The following is a 16,667-nucleotide window of genomic DNA, read 5'->3' on the forward strand; positions in this document are numbered from 1 at the left end:
GAGAAAAAAAGAAAAAAAGGAAAAAATAGGTCAAACATTTTTGAAAAACCACCAGGGCGGCGCTAAAGAGCCGCATGCGGCTCTAGAGCCACGGGTTGCCGACCCCTGCTCTAGGTGCTTTCCAGAGACCCAAAACATGATCCCCGAGCAAATATTACTGAAACAATGGCTAGTAAAAACTCCCCTACTGGGAGAAAAACCTTAAGCCAAACACTGTCAAGGAAAAACTAGGAGGGAAGAAACCTTGAGCAGGACCTGGCTCGTAAGCGGGGACCCTCCTGCTGAAGGCCAGCCAGGTAGAGCGGGAAAACGGAGATGGGAAAGAGAGAATGCAGAACAGAGAGAGGAGAGGCACAGATACATTGTCATGGTACTAAAGACAAGATATATTAGTATTGATCATCTATGAGCAGCAGAACAAATAGTTCTATGTAGCAGCATTACTACTGCAACAACAAATCATCAGTAGGGTAAAACGTACCTGTCTCACAACGGTGTAAACCCTGATACATGGTTAGTGGGTGCACTACAGGGATGACTACAGTATATAAGCAGGTGTAGACAGCAGACACTGAGGTGGTCAGAGGGCGGGACTGCAGGTGAGGATGTCAGCAGCCATCTACCAGACATCCATACAGACACGTGGAAGCAAGCAGTGGGATGATCAGAGGCAGGGACTGCAGGTCAGCATGCAGCTCCTGAATCTCTGGCCTGCAAACATGCACAGAAGAGAAAAGGAGGGGGCAGACCAGCACAACAAACTACAAGAATAATGGTGAAGAGAGTGTGATGAGATACGTCTAATTAATACCTGAGGGTTGATGTGAAGAAAGGAAAGAGAAGGAGGGGTGATGGGCACCGCCCAGTGGATCATGTCGGTGTCCCCCTGCAGCGTAGCTCTATAGCAGCATATCTACCACAAAGCTGATTTGAGACAAACTACGATATTATAGTCTTGTTCTATAGCTACTGGCCCTAACATACTGGAGTTTACGCTAACTAGGCGCTTTACTAAACACTAACGTTTTTAAAAGGAACCCTGGCTATTAAGACATGTAGGTCTTAAAAGATAAATGTTGGTATCAATTATAACAATGTGATATAAAAAACCTTGTTGATGTCTTCGTTTTTATAAAATTTGAAAATATAATTTAACTCGTAGGTCGCCATTGTTGTTTACATTCTGGGTGGTGACGTCAGACGGTGGCTCCTGCTAACCCCCTTCCACTGTTTTGACACACAGAAACAGAGGAAAACACAGCTAGTACCGCACCATAAAGCATGAACTATAAAAACACCATAAAACTCAGATAGACTAACAGACCACACGTTTCCACTAGCAGATAGCCGATGCTACAATAAAAACCCCAGCCAGATCTGGCGTCATTAAATTAAATAAAGATTAAATAAAGCCGTAGCCTATGCCGTAGACGGCGTAGGCTACGGCGTGGGCTCCTGCGTAGACGGCGTAGCCGTGGCTCTACAGCCTGCAGCGCTCCGCCATCCGCTCTCGCCGCCGCCGGGATGGAGACGCCGGTGGGCAGACTTCGCGTCAAAATAGGCAAGAAAATCTTTATTTAATTTAATGACGCCAGATCTGGCTGGGGTTTTTATTGTAGCATCGGCTATCTGCTAGTTGAAACGTGTGGTCTGTTAGTCTGTCTGAGTTTTATGGTGTTTTTATAGTTCATGCTTTATGGTGCGGTACTTTTTTTTTTTTTTTTTTTTTACTTTTTTGTAGGTGCGCCGTCACCTTAATGTTTAGCTGTGTTTTGATCTGTGTTTCTGGTGCGCCGTCACCTGTTTAGCTGTGTTTTCATTTGTTTCTGAGTGTCAAAACAGTGGACGGGGGTTAGCAGGAGCCACCGTCTGACGTCACTACCCAGAATGTAAACAACAATGGCGACCTACGAGTTAAATTATATTTTCAAATTTTATAAAAACGAAGACATCAACAAGGTTTTTTATATCACATTGTTATAATTGATACCAACATTTATCTTTTAAGACCTACATGTCTTAATAGCCAGGGTTCCTTTTAAGTTTGGTTTTAAGGGTGGAGGTGGTGTCAGCCTCCTTAACCCAGATTGGAAGTTGGTTCCATAGTAATGGTGCCTGATAGTAGAAGACCCGTCCTCCAAATCTACATTTGGATACTCTAGGAACTACGAGTAAACCTGCACTCTGAGAACTCTGAGAGAGCTCTGTTAGGAACATAAGGTACTATCAGGTCTTGCAAATATCGCAGAGCTAGAGCGCTCTGGACTTCATTGAATTGAATTGAATTGAATTGAATTGAATTGAATTGAATTGAATGCCTTAATACATTGTATAACAAAATTGTAGAGCTTCTCCTGTGCTCAGTGCAAAACAATTACAGTAAAAAAAAACAATTAAAGCTGCAAGCAGCGATGAACGGGCCCTTGCGCGTGCAATTTTCACCAATAAAGGTCAAGGACTCAAAACTAAGTCCAATGATAATACCCACAACTCTTTATGTCATACCATTCAAAAGTTATGCCAGAAAATAGAACTATCAAATATCGACCAATCAGAAAAAGGGTAAAGGCTAATTCAGGCCAATGAAGGTCAAGTACTCAATACCGAGTCCGATGACACCATCCACGACTCTTTATGTCAAACCATTCAAAAGTTATGGCAGAAAGTAGGAACTATCAAATATGGACCAATCAGATGAAGGGTGGGTGCGCTTTTTGGCGTCTAGCGTCGCCACGGTAACGCTTTTGACTGAGAAAAGTAATGCGTGCACGTTACGGTTCGGGCCGCATTAACTACCGAAGGAATGGCATTAATTGCGCCAAAATTACATGATTAATTCAAAATGGCCGACTTCCTGTTCGGTTTCGGCCATGGCGCCAAGAGACTTTTCTTTAAGTTGCAACGTGATACAGGTGTGTACCGATTTTCGTGCATATACGTCAAACCGTATTGTGGGGCTTGAGGCACAAAGTTTTCTAGGGGGCGCTGTTGAGCCATTAGGCCACGCCTATTAATGCAAACCATTAAATATCAAATTTTTTCGCCAGGCCTGGCTTGCGTGCAAAATTTGGTGACTTTGGGGGCATGTTTAGGGGGGCAAAAAGGCCCTCCTTTCGTCAGTAAAATAAAGAAGGAAAATTCCTACAGATACAATAGGGCCTTCGCACTGTAAGTGCTCGGGCCCTAATAATATAAGTAGCCCATGTATGATACTTATATTGCATATAAGTATTATATGCAAGTAATCTTGGTTTTTAATGTCCTTACGACATGCCTGAAGTCTGCCTGACTCTTCTGTTTCATCTGTCTCATTTTTAAAGATATTCAGTTCTCAGTCAAATGTCACCTACAGCTTATCAAAAATGTAGCACCTGCTCAGTCTAGGATTTCAGTGAATTACAGGAGAAGATAGGACATTAATTCCATTCACACCCCTCAGTGGTTTTGTATTTATATGTTCAATAACTTTCACTCCCCATTGCTTTTGTGACAGCAAAGCCTGAAATTAAAATCATTGCATTATTTGGTGCTTGGTGCCTGAAAATCTATGTTGATAATTTACTATAGCGCCTTTTTGATAGGTTTCTCATAGTTTGGTGATTATTTTCTCTATTTTACCTTGATCCATATTTTGTTGATTGTTGTTTTGTTTTACCCCACATTTTTAATCTTTGGCTTATCCTTGTCCTCAAACTATAAGAGGCCAAAAGAGAACAATATTATGATTTGCCATGGACAGATGCATGTGAATATTTTTAAAGTGCATGTGTAACCTGCAGCTGAATAATTTGTACATTTCAGCTGTAAATGTGAATATAATATTTCAAATATTATGAGAACATTTTGCTTGCTATGTGTGTCAGATTTCAACATAGTATAGTATGTGAGAGTTTGGTTTCATCGCAGTGTGGAATAATATCCCCAATATCAAATTAGAAATTTAATCTTCTGGCAACCTTCTCCTCTATCTGGCTGTCAAAGAGTATCCATCTCTCATTTTCACGGATCAGAAATAGGTTTGCATGTGTTTGATGGTTAGTACAGCTGCTGCTTTCTCTCTTTCTCTGTGTTCAGCAGGTTAGCTGCCTTCCTATTCAGTTAATTGTTGAGTTGAACACAGATAAGGTGGCTGATCTGCGCTTTCACCTTTGCTCATTGCAGCTTAAGTGGTCCACACATGCAGACATCTCTAGCACACCTACTTTCAGCACCATGAAACGTGGCTCTCTAACACTCTTATTCTTTGCATTTTTCTGGTCTGATTTAATTCAACTATCATTTTAAATATTTCCATCATGAGATTGAGCTCAAAATACACTGATGGGCCAGCAGTTACAGTACATTTATATATATATATATATATATATATATATATATATATATATATATATATATATATATATATATATATATATATATATATATATGTATATATATATATGAGAGTTTGAGAGAGTGTGAGAGTTTTTGATCCTGCTAAGCAGCGCTTTTGGTTTTTGGTTCTTGCCTTTTTGTTGGAATTAATAAATCCTTGTTTTTTTGAGAACTCCTGCCTCCGGCCTCCCTTTTGCTCTCCTGCATCTGGGTCCTCACCTTACCAGCCTGACAGAACGGAACCAGCAGTATGGACCCAGCGGGAGAGAGCCTCGCCTTCTGGGAAATCGTGTACCGGGAGGTAGAACTCACTTTCTCGGGTTGGCGGCACCCAGGACTCCCCGGATGAGCTGGAATCCCCCTTCTGGGGAACGTGCCTGGCTCTAGGTGGGCCCCGGAGCATTCAGGCTCTGGAGCGCCGCCGACGACGCCAGCCCCAGCTAGCCCCTGCTCCGGTGATGGTCCGGGACCCCCCGCAGCCAGCGCCACGGACCCGGGTTCCCCCGCAGCCAGCGCCACAGACCCGGGTTCCCCCGCAGCCAGCGCCACAGACCCGGGTTCCCGCGCAGCCAGCGCCACAGACCCGGGTTCCCCCGCAGCCAGCACCACGGACCTGGGCTCCCCCTCAGCCGGCTCCTCGTATCCTGAGTTCCCCGCCAAGTCAAGGTTCCCCGCCAAGTCAAGTTTCCCAGCCGTCCAAGCCCCACGCCAAGCCGTCCAAGCCCCACGCCAAGCCGTCCAAGCCCCACGCCAAGCCATCCAAGCCCCAAGCCAAGCCGTCCAAGCCCCACGCCAAGCCGTCCAAGCCCCACGCCAAGCCGTCCAAGCCCCACGCCAAGCCGTCCAAGCCCCATGCCAAGCTGTCCAAGCCCCACACCAAGCCGTCCAGGCTGGGATCTGTCCCTTGAGGGGGGGGTGCTGTCAGGGTTTGACACTTCCCCCCAGTCTTTGTTTCTGTTTTGCCCCGCCTGTGTCCCATCTGCCCTGATTGTCTGCACCTGTGTCTCGTTATCCCCTGTGTATATCTGGACTTGTCATTCCCTTGCTCCTCGTGGTTCCGTACTGTTCTTCCCTCCATGTGTCCTGCCAAGTTTGTGCTCTAGTTTTTTTTTATTTTTTTTTATCCCTGTTCCTGTGAGAGTTTTTGATCCTGCTAAGCAGCGCTTTTGGTTTTTGGTTCTTGCCTTTTTGTTGGAATTAATAAATCCTTGTTTTTTTTTTAGAACTCCTGCCTCTGGCCTCCCTTTTGCTCTCCTGCATCTGGGTCCTCACCTTACCAGCCTGACAGAACCCTTTTGTGTGTGTGTGTGTGTGTGTGTGTGTGTGTGTGTGTGTGTGTGTGTGTGTGTGTGTGTGTGTGTGTGTGTGTGTGTGTGTGTGTGTGTGTGTGTGTGTGTGTGTGTGTGTGTGTGTGTGTGAGAGAGTCCTATCAAAGCTCCACCTGAAGTGTATCTATACTAAAGATGGCTACAATGTATAGAGCAGTAACATATTGGAATAAGCTTCCACCACATTTAACCATGATAAACAATAAAGCTAGATTCAAAAATAAATTAAGAAAAGCCGTACTTAGCAAGGAAATCAGTTTTAGTTACTGTCGTTGGTTTATTCTGAAATTCTTGGTTTATTCTGAGTGTGTAAAATGGAGTATTTTTTGTTGTTTGGTTCTGGCTGGTTTCAACAATTTAAGGGTTGAATTCCAGTACATCTCAGATCATTTTTGTTTAGATTTAGTTATGTTGATTGTATGTTAATTGTAAGGATTGTATTTTATTGTTTTATGTGTGCAATGTTGGACCCCAGGAAGAATAGTCTTCACTGCAGTGAGGACTAATGGGGATCCGTAATAAATAAATAAATAAATAAATAAATACAAAGTTGGACTCCTTTCTTATATATGCTATCTATGAATCAGATAAAAACACCTGACAAGTCACTTATGTCAGTATCATGTAAGTGCACTGAATATAATGAATACTGGAAGTCGAACTAACATGACAATGCTGGATAACAAAAGGGCGTAGGCTATGAATCGACATGTTGATGTTGACTGCTTTGAATAATTAAAATATTTAAGGATAATTTTGCTTCTAGAGGCTGCAATAAAACTGAGGACTACTTTGAAGGTTATTTCTGTTTAAATGGAGGTTTGAGTCCTATTGATCAGGGACCGCTAGAGCATTTTAGCAGACGATGCAGTGTTCGGCACAGTCCTTTTCAAAAATAGATACAGGCCTACGTTTGCGATGCTCTCAAGCAATTAGTGTAAGCAGGACAGCGACATCCACTGGTCAAACTTAAAACGACATAAAGCACCACAAATCTGTGCTTCACAACTCACTAGATATCATTTAGTGTCATGTGTTTTTTAGGATTGGTCAACTGACATCTCCTTCCAGATTTTCAAGAGTTTCTTTTTTTATTCTCCTTGCACATTCAAGTTATGATGACTGACTTTTAAATCTGACAAAATGACATTGCTTGAACACTGTGAAGTAAAAATCAAGGCATATGAAATGCCAACTACATTTGTTGGCACCTTATTTGTTTTAGATTATTCTGTGCATGCACAGGAGAGAGCCTACAGGGATATACATTTGCTTTCAATATTGCCCGTTGCTTTCAGCAAACATTTATCCTCCTGACAGGATGCGTGACAGTTGCCTCCTCACGTTCTCTGAGCTATGAAGACAAATTGTTGTTCTGGAAACAGTAAAAAACTTTATACTGCAGCAGCACTCAAGTTAATCTCAGGATTTCAGGTCAATATATCTGTAGCTGAAAGGGGGTATTTAGACGATTGAAACATCACTGATTTTTTTCCCCCTTGAAATGGAAACTTCTGCAATGAGTTGAACTGTAGTGTGGTGCTTCGGTAATGCTCTATATTCAATCACTGTAATCTGTTAGATTGTTCTCCCAAAAGCAAGAATTTGTGTTAACATTTTTCTTATTTTGACCCCAGGATATTCACAATAAAAGTGTAAATATATCAGTAAAATAATTGTGCTTGCGTTTTTATTAGATCTGAGTTGTGAGATTATAATGTAAGTCTATACTTTTAGTTATATCTTAATACGTTAACATGAAGTCTTTTTCATTTAAAGACACATGGTCTCCTTACATAAATGTGTCTGTAAAAGTTTATGTGTCCCCAAATACATTTAGTTTCTATGGAAACAGACATTTGCAAGGAAGTGAATGACAACGCAGAAAGAGATGCTGAAGATCACAATAGACAGGGAGAAGATGATGTTTCTCCCTGGAATATTGGCCATGTATCCCCACAATATTCTTTATCACCATCGGGCTGCATTCTCTTGGGTATTGTCGTTGAATTTATGTATATTAATAGTACTTTAGCAGTCCTTGTTTGAAGTACCAATGCAAATGTTAATTCCACATCGCACCACCTGAAGCTGCAGCTTGAGAACGTGTTTGTCACAGCACACTTCAAGGTGAACACCACCACATACATTTCCCTGTACATCAGTTCTGCTGCAGATGATGTTTTTGTGCAGCATGTAATTAAATTCTTGCTGGTTCTTGCAGAAATACAGATTTTTAGCTTGACGTGTGCTATTGCAGTGGTAGAGTGGGTAGAGCACAATCTATTTCTAATATTCGATCCCACGTATGCAAGTAGGACTGAAGTACAAAACTCAGACTTGGGTCAGGCTCGAGCCCTAATGTGAAGGAGCTGTGCCATGATTTGTACTTTAACTTGTGCATTAACTGCATTCAGACTCCTGAATCAGAGTCAACTCCTCAGATTGTATTCTGTTATGTTTTGTTTAGTCTTGATTTACATCCCATAATGACAAGTTAATATTTATATTAGGCTCAGTGCTAATCATGCCTGATGTTCATGTGCAAACATTTTCTAAATGTTCATTCATTCATTCATTATCTTACCCGCTTTATCCCTTGCGGGGTCACGGGGGTCTGCTGGAGCCTATCCCAGCTCATTTCAGGTGAGAGGCAGGGGTTACACCCTGGACAGGTCACCAGTCCATCACAGGGCCACATATAGACACACAAACCATGCTCACAACCACACTCACGCTCACACCTACGGGCAATTTAGAGTCATCAATTAACCTAATATGCATGTTTTTGGACTGTGGGAGGAAGCCGGAGTACCCGGAGAAAACCCACGCAAGCACGGGGAGAACATGCAAACTCCACACAGAAAGGCCCCTGCCGGGCCTGGGAGTCGAACCGGGGACCTTCTTGCTGTGAGGCAACAGTGCTAACCACTAAGCCACCGTGCTGCCATTTTCTAAATGCTGGGATAAAATGTCCCTGCAACGGAAGGCTTTGCTTTCTGGTTTCTTGTGTGGTATAAAGTGCAGTGCCACGGGCTCCATCTGGATCGGAACCATCGGGGAGACAATGGAGACAGTTTCAAATGTCAATTGCCATCTGGCCAGTCACTCTGTACGAAAAAAAAAAAAAAAACTACCAAGAGCCAGGCAATAAAAATGTAAACAAGGGTGCCAATTTAGCTATCAGTTAATCAGAGATGAAGAGCTGCGCGAGAAAATGTTTCATGAGTGGCCTGTTACTGAAATGTAACAAGAACACGTACAGATGTCTTAGAGTTGTCTTAGAGAGACCACGTGTGTTTAAAAAGCTAACAGCTGTGTCAGTTGGAATGGACTCTGCTTAGACTTGACTCCGATCAATATCAGACTCACATTTTTCTTTTATGACCTTAACTTTACCCTGATTTGAACTCTGGGGGGTTAAGACTGGACTTGAACTCAGACTCAGTAAGTTGACTGGTCTACGGCCCTGTATATAACTGTATACGTGCGTGTGTGTGTGTGTGTGCGTGCGTGCGTGCGTGCGTGCGTGCGTGCGTGCGTGCGTGCGTGCGTGCGTGCGTGCGTGCGTGCGTGCGTGCGTGCGTGCGTGCGTGCGTGCGTGCGTGCGTGCGTGCGTGCGTGCGTGCGTGCGTGCGTGCGTGCGTGCGTGCGTGCGTGCGTGCGTGCGTGCGTAAGCTGAAAAGAAAAATAGAAGTTTGTTTTAGTGTCATAATATGAATCTACAGGCTACGTGAACTTTGTATAGTAAACTGTGGAAACAGTTTGCCAATTTAGTTGCTGGACTCTTCTTTACAAAAACAGGGTTAGAAGTTCAGTCGTCCAGAAGAGGCTTGAAATAGAGTTGCTCCTTCACGCTGAGAGGACGCAGTTGCGTCTGGCATCATAATCAGATGACTCCTGGGGAAAATATTCACCTTGGAGTTGGTTCGGGCAACGGTACCCCAACCAGTCGCCCAAACTGCCACAATTAGTTGTTCAGGATGTAAACGATGCCCCACGGACACTTTCCTGGGAAGGTGTTCCAAGGATGTCTGAGTGCTCAGGAAGATCCTTAGTAGTCCCTTGCGAGGAAAGGACACCAGCACTTAAAAGGCACAGATACTCCAAATTGGCAACAGAATACAGGGAGGATGGCTGGCTTGCAGCTGTTCTCTCAGTAGAGGTGGAATCCTGGGGATTGTTAGCAAATTAGCAGTCCACCTCCTGCTTGCAATTGAGACGAGCATGCCAAGGTTGTTGAGTGCTATCACTGAGCCAGCAGAAGAGGTGGAGAAGTCAACAACCATCACCATGACAGCCAACACCCTCACAGCATCAGCTGCAGGGTGCAGCGGGAAGACAGCTCCACTTAAAGGACCTTGAGGCAGGATTTATGAAAAAAATGCATATACGTTTTAAGTTTTCTAGTAATAATGTCAGATGAAGCGTTCCAAACCAAAAAGAATGAGCCCTCTACCGCAGTGGTTCTCAAATGGAGGTACGCGTACCCCTGGGGGTACGTGAAGGCACTCCAGGGGGTACGTGAGATTTTAAAATATACATATATTAAAAAAGTAGCATCCATGCAAAAATCCTTTAAAAATAAACATTTCATAAATAATTGAGGAAAATATAAGTCTAAATTCATAAAATGAAAAAACCACAGAGTCTCCCCCACACCAGGATGGTTCCACCTGTAAAATGCCACCTGGCTTCACCTGTCAATCACTTGGACCAACTATGGAGTCGTGGTTGAAGCATAGCAGCAATATTTTTATGTTTAATAAATCAGTTACTGATGGCACAGTGCTCTGTTTTAGGTCTTTTTTTTACAACCAAAAGTGCTTTGCGCTGGTTAGGGGGTACTTGGCTGAAAAAATATTTCACAGGGGGTACATTACTGAAAAAAGGTTAAGGACCACTGCTCTAGCGTATCTCTCCGTTTCCTTGAACAGGCTGTGTGCTGCAAAATGCGCTGCAATTCCGGGCTCGAATTTCCCGCGCTGTCCTGCGGATGTGACATCAAATGACGCTGCATGCGCGTTCTCCTACGTCTCATTTCTTATTCTTGCCTCAAGCTCCTTTAAAGGAGCATGAGGCAGGATTGAGGCAGGATTTGTGAAAAAAAATGCGTATACGTTTTAAGTTTTCTAGTAATAATGTCAGATGAAGCGTTCCAAACCAAAAAGAATGAGCCCTCTAGCGTATCTCTCCGTTGCCTTGAACAGGCTGTGTGTTGCAAAATGTGCTGCAATTCCGGGCCCGAATTTCCCGCGCTGTCCTGCGGATGTGACGTCAAATGACGCTGCATGCACGTTCTCCCCGTTCTCCCGTGCCGGCTTCGCTGTTGGCTGCCTCAAGCTCCTTTAACTAAAAAAATATGTTGTTTTTTTGTTTTGTTTTGTTTTAATCTCCCTAAAATATTTAAACTAATGCACAAAACTTGAGGGAAATTAACTGAAATATTGAACTGCAGTTTTGTTATGTCGTGCATCATGATGGCTAAGTTTAAAATTCATGGTGGTTCAGAGACTGGACACAAGTAAAGATGCACAAATTTCCCTGAATAAAAATGTGCTTTAGTTGTCATGACTCCTCATAAATAAGTAGAAAACATCTAGTGTTGAATTATTTATCTTCTTTTCCAGGCACAGTGCAGTCGACACTGAAAGATCACCTGTGTGAAAGAACCTAAATCTCTCCTGCACAACTTGGGCTGCCGTGCAGAGGTAGGGCTGGAGGGCCAGAGAGGGACACGGCTCTGACTGTCCAGGAGATGCTGCTGTGGACTTTAATTAGCTAAAAGATAAGAAGACTTCGGGGGCCGCCAGCACAGTTGGGGTTTGCAACATCCCAGAGTTGTTGGGGCGGCACGTGTTTGTGAAACTCAGAAAGCTGTACACAAAAGCTGTTTTAACATCAAAGTAACAAACATTCAGGGTTTTCCCGTCTATTGTTTGAAGCAGTTTTTGATTCTGTTTGTTCTGTTCTCTCAGAGTGTGGTTAGAAGTATACAACAATCTTTAAAGGAGCTTGAGGCAGGATGAAAAAAAATGAAAAAAATGTGTATACGTTTTAATTTTTCTAGTAATAATGTCAGATGAAGCGTTCCAAACCCAAAAGAATGAGCCCTCTAGTGTATCTCTCCGTTGCCTTGAACAGGCTGTGTGCTGCAAAATGTGCTGCAATTCGGGCCCAACTTTCCCGCGCTGTCCTGCGGATGTGACGTCACATGACGCTGCATGCGCGTTCTCCCTGTTCTCCCGTGCCGGCTTCACTGTTGGCTGCAGTACCCCCAACGGCCGTCGTGGTGAAGGGTGGCGCTAGAGAGTCTCATTTCTTAAAAGGAGCCTCATGCTCCTTTAAATTAAAAAAATGAACAGAAATGATGCTACAGTGTCGATTCATGAGTTGAATACAAAATCCATCCTCACGTTTAAGAGAAAAGTCCACATCAATGATAAGTTTTCCTTGATTATAAGTGAACTAAAGCTCATTACAGCTAATAAATCACATTACAGGCTTCTACATCAGGTAAATCACAGCTCTGCTGGTGTGTCTGTGCTGCATTACTGAAAAATTCATAACTCCTTTTCTAGATCTCCTCAAATTTGCCCATTTTGTGATTTGGATGTGATATTATTCTGTATGTCAAAGCTGATGGTACTCCACAGTCACAGGCAGCTGAAACACAAAGGGGATGACTGGATTTCAAATGTATGAATGAATTATACTTTTAAATCTTCTTGAGGAACACTCAGCCTTTTAAAGTTATGTAATATTGTTTTGGTATCATTGTGGCAAGTTATTTTTGTAGAAATCTTTGTTTACAGACAGTAACTCTGTCGCTTCATGGAAACAGCTTTGAATCTCTGCTGAGGTCTTTCTGCGAGGAGTTTGCGTGTCCTCCCTGTGCCTGCGGGGGTTTCCTCTGGATATTTTAGCTTCCTTTCACAGAACAAAAATATGCATGTTAAGTAGCCAGGTGGTTCTAAATCTATCGTGAGCGTGTCAGTTAATGGTTGTCTCGAGTCTGGAAGACGAAGGGATGGATGATTGTTTTTGATGGCCCTGCGCTTCTCCGATTATCCCGGCTGCCTGAGTTTTCCTCCAGAATTTGTCATTTTAAAAAAAGGTTGCCTGGCCACTGACTGAAAATCATCATCAAAGCATTCATTCATTGATTCTGTATACCCGCGTAATCCTGCACAGGCGTCTTCTGGAGCCTCATCACAGCATTACATTACACTATATCACATTAAATTTGTCTCATAGTTGCATGATTGGTGGCAAAAAGCTTTCATCTTTGTCCAAGAGAGCTTTAAAAAAAAGCTAGAATAGTATTTTTCTTTTTTAATGTTTAAGGCTATGTGAGGTATCATTTTAAAATCTGAAAGTCTTGTTAAGGTTCCCCCTGGCATATACACTACTGCAGCAAGTTTAACCGACAACGAAAAGCTCTTGATCCACCCTGTATGGGTTTATAAAAGCAGTTGATGCAGTCTAATATGAGTGGACAAATCTGACAGCACTTCGAAATGGTGACATCGATTCACGTCATTATTTTCTCTTCTGGATCACTGCCTGCATCCTGGTTCACCAAGCTTAAATCGTATGAGTATTACAACAACAGAAAGCAACAAGAGTGTACACACGGAAATGTGAGATGGAACAAGGAGCACTGCTGACTTTGAGTATTGGCGTCAGCTGCTCTGCAGCTATTTTCTGCATTTAATAATACTGCTATTATAAGAACAATCTGCAACAAAGACAGTTTCAAGTGGAACATGGATAGTCGTGTGATATGTGTTTATGGTGCTGTGGTGTGGACAACACCGAGCTGGGGTACTAATGTGGATGCAGATCATTCTCAGATCAAAACTGCATGATAAAAAGTCTGCACTGATGCGCCGGTAGTCTTAAAGAAGTCTAGCCCTCGTTCGTTTGTTGTCATAGGGACCGCTAGCCGTGCACAGGGAAAAGTGAAAAACATTTTTGAAACAGTAAATCGTAAGTGTATTTCACTCAGAAGGTGATCCTTGAGCTTTTGATAATATAAGATAAAGGACGAAAACTTAAAGCACAGCATTCTAAGAGAGTTTCCCATGTGTCCATTGATACTGATCCCTGTGAGCCGAATCCAAATAAATCAGACTCATTCATTAGGAAACAAATTAGGATGGCAGGTCAGGCTATTTGGGAGATGCAGCGTGTGTTTTTGAGGTGAGGAATTACATGCAAGGGATAAACCTGGTTGAGAACATGAGGGCATTGTGCACATCGGTTATGTAACTCACTTGTCACATTAATTGCTTCCAGTCACACATTTATTTGGCAGTCTGCAACACAACGGGGGATTCAGACATTTAGATTACAATAATATTGCATAACGCTGGACACCATTCAGACCTGTGTGTAGCGAACAGGATACTTTAGAGCGTGGACAAACGTGTGGGAGCTGATGTGGTGGTTCTGGAGACAAACCCAGAATAACAGACAAAGGAAAACAGATAACTCCATCCTGAACAAGGTCACTTAAATCATGTTCAGACCTTGCATTAAGAGGCGTCCGAGGAAATCTGATCACAAGTGACACAAATACAAGGATGGAACTCCTTCCAAGACGGATTCAGGTTCAGCCTCTTAGGACAGATTTGTCGGGGGGGTCTGGGACCCTTCTCTTCACGTTCTGAACACCAAAGAGTCCCGGACCAATTCAGAGACTGAACTACTAAACTGAATTCACCAGCTTGGATGACGGCATTTGATTTTACATGTAAATATTCTTTGTCATTTAAAAAGTTTGGGCCAGCTCTCCATCATGTTGTTATTTAAGGCCTATTTGTCTTTGTCTCCTTTTTCTGCAAGGTACTCATAGTCTTTTATGCTGTTGCCTTCGGTCTTTGGTGTTTTCAGTCACTCGAGAACACATGTGCTAAGCCACAAGGTAATGCAAGGTCTGAACGAGGGCTGATTTGAAAAGAATTTTTTCATTTTTGATCCTTAGTCACAATTATCGACAGCGCATTTTCAAGGACTAGCCTGTAACTTATTAAGGCGGCTCCCGGTCATGAGCTGTAGCTGCTTTAACATTTTGGACGCATTCAGATGGACTGGCATGGCGTTATGTTTGCAGTGTCACCAACTTTCTGAAAGTTGCTATAAAAAAGCACTGCAGCCTTAATCAGATACAAAAATCAACCCTTGTACTGTTGTCATGATGGGACAAATTAGCTATGAGAGACAAAAGCTGCTTTTTCTTCCAAGCTTGACTCATGTTAAGTTGCTTTTATGACACTAAGATTTACTCTTGTACAGTCCCTTACTTACACACTCCTATTGTTTCCTATTTTATCATTACTGATCGTGATAAACGTCTGCTGTAGCTCTGTTTGCTAATTTCATCATTGTTGCGGTGTCACATAGACCCAGGATGTAATGTTGTCACGGATGAGCAGGACACGAGTCCAAAGGTTACCTAAATGAAATCAAATATTCTGTCAAGGTTGACATTCCCCCCAGCCTTCAGTTTCTGTCTTGCCTGTGTCCCATCTGCCCTGATTGTGTCTGCACCTGTGTCTCGTCATGTCTCGTTATACCCTCAGTATATCTTGTCTTGTCATTCCTTTGTCCCCTGTCGGACCGTCTGATCCTGGTTTTTGTCTTGATCCTGCCCAGCAGCGCTTTGTTTTTGCCTTTGTTAAAATAAACCCTTTTTTGTTGCAACTCCTGGCTCCTGCTCTCCTGCACTTGGGTCCTAACTAAACCGAACCATGACAGAACGGCCCGACCAGGTGGACCCAGCGGGAGAGTACCTCACCCTACTGGACTTCCTCTGCCGAGAAGCGGCTAAGAACATGCGCTGGGCCGAGGAGGAGTATTGGGACCCCTTTTGGGGAACACGCCTGGCTCTGGGTGGGCCCGGGAGCCTGCAGAGGCAACGACGACGGCGTCAGCGCCAGCCCCAGCTTGTTCCGGCTCCAGCTCCTGCTCCCGTTCATGTTCCAGTGATGGTCCCGGACGCACCTGTTCCAGTGGTGGTCCCGGACGCACCTGTCCCTGTTCCAGTGGTGGTCCCGGACGCACCTCCCCATGTCCCAGTGGTGGTCCCGGACACACCTGTCCATGTTCCAGTGGTGGTCCCGGACGCACCTGTCCCTGTTCCAGTGGTGGTCCCGGACGCACCTGTCCCTGTTCCAGTGGTGGTCCCGGATGCACCTGTCCCTGTTCCAGTGGTGGTCCCGGACGCACCTGTCCCTGTTCCAGTGGTGGTCCCGGACGCACCTGTCCCTGTTCCAGTGGTGGTCCCGGACGCACCTGTCCATGTTCCTGTGGTGGTCCCGGACCCCCCCCAGCCAGCTCCGAGGACCCGTGTCCCCCCCCAGCCCGCCCTGGATGTGGACTGTGGGGACATCTGGAATCTGTCCCTTGAGGGGGAGCCAGCGCCTCTTGAGGGGGGGCCAGCGCCACGGACCCGGGCTCCCCCGCAGCCGGCGCCTCGGACCCGGGTACCCCCGCAGCCATGTCAAGTTCCAGAGCCACGTCAAGTCCCAGAGCCACGTCAAGTCCCAGAGCCACGTCAAGTCCCCGAGCCCAGCCAAGAGTCCCCGTCACGCCCCCCGCCAAGACCCAGGCCTAGGCCTCGGGGACGCCCCCCCGAGCTGTCTCGCCGGTCTGCCCAGTCCCCAGGACGGCCCCCGGAACGTTGGCCATGTGTTGGCCTGGAAGGCTATGAGTCTTTGAAACATGTTCAAATTATAGAATGGACTTTGTGATGAACTGAAATTATGTAGATATCTGTTGAGTTTTAAAAAAATATTGAAAGACAAAATAATTACAATGCAAAATGATTTGAATATAATTTAGTTATGCAGAGCGATTTAGAATGAATTTTCTTTTCTTTTCTTTTTTTTGTATTACTGATAAACTGGGTTATCTTTTGGAAGGTACAGGATAGGCAAAAATGGGCTTTGGGCTTCAGCC

This window comes from Cololabis saira, chromosome 19, assembly GCF_033807715.1.
Source record: "Cololabis saira isolate AMF1-May2022 chromosome 19, fColSai1.1, whole genome shotgun sequence".
NCBI lineage: Eukaryota > Metazoa > Chordata > Actinopteri > Beloniformes > Belonidae > Cololabis > Cololabis saira.